This window comes from Etheostoma spectabile, chromosome 8, assembly GCF_008692095.1.
Source record: "Etheostoma spectabile isolate EspeVRDwgs_2016 chromosome 8, UIUC_Espe_1.0, whole genome shotgun sequence".
Classification (NCBI taxonomy): domain Eukaryota; kingdom Metazoa; phylum Chordata; class Actinopteri; order Perciformes; family Percidae; genus Etheostoma; species Etheostoma spectabile.
In genome coordinates, this window is record NC_045740.1 from 17620020 (window position 1) to 17621115 (window position 1096).

Sequence of the window (1096 nt, forward strand, 5' to 3'; positions counted from 1 at the left end):
GGGTGGAGATACGAAGTGGGTCAAAATCACGGGTGCGTCAGATATCAATCCCGGGTGATGTCTAATGGGCAAGAAGATCACTACAGACCGAATGCTTTGAGGGTCGAAAAGCGGAATAGGAAGGAGGGAGACTAAAAATGAAAGCAAGGGGATGGGGAAGGGATAGCAAAGGACGGAAGAGCCTAGGGACGCAGACTATTTTAGCAAAAAACTGCCAGGGGGTGCGGGTGTGCAAACTGTAAAAGGACTTGAGCGACTAGGATTTAAGGAAATCATAGTAATACATTTATAAAGCGCCTTCCTGCCCTCAAGGACGCCGCACGGGATCATATGTAACAACAAACAATACTAACAGCAAAACCAATACTATACAGCAAAACAAATACTATACAGAAACAAATACTACAGCAAACAAATACTATACATCACAGCTAACACATACTACAGCAAACAAATACTATACAGCAAAACAAATTACTATACAGCAAAACAATACTATAACAGCAAACAAATACTTTACAGCAAAACATACGTTACAGCAAACAATACAACACAAACAAATCTATACACGCTAAACACAGTACTATAAACAAAGCAAAACAAAATACTATACAGCAAACACAATACTAAACTATACACATACTATACACAGCTAAACAAATACTATCCAGCAAAACAGCGGAAAGGCAGAGTAATCGACATTTAGGTGGAAGAGGCAGTTTAACAAGATGTGTTTTTAGTTGAGACTTGAATGGGGAGAGATCAATGTTTCTGAGTTGGGGGTAGTGAGTTTCAGAGACGGGCGCAGAGCACCTGAATTCCCCCCCCCCCCCCCCCCCATCTGTGGTGACGGCGAGGCGGACGGGAGTTTTACAACAGAAAGAGATCTGAGGAGCGGGATTGGGTGGAAGCACTGCGAGGAGATCAGACAAATATGGGGGGGCGAGGTTGTGGATGGCCTTGAATGCTAATAGGAGGACTTGGAATTCACACAAAGTCCAAAAATTAAGAACACAAATAACAACAAACAATATGTTGTTTTCCAGACACTAGAGAGCCACCGAGAACAAGAAGGTGGTTCCAGCTTTCAGTCCCG

General features: G+C 42.9%; 1 protein-coding gene across 1 annotated transcript in view; it reads left to right on the forward strand.

The window, feature by feature from the left end:
- Positions 1 to 1040: 1040 nt before the first annotated feature.
- LOC116694827 (uncharacterized) overlaps positions 1041 to 1096 on the forward strand; it is a 3949-nt gene continuing 3893 nt past the window's right edge. The window contains exon 1 of the mRNA XM_032524723.1: positions 1041 to 1096. The gene's annotated coding sequence lies outside the window, so the exon portion shown is untranslated.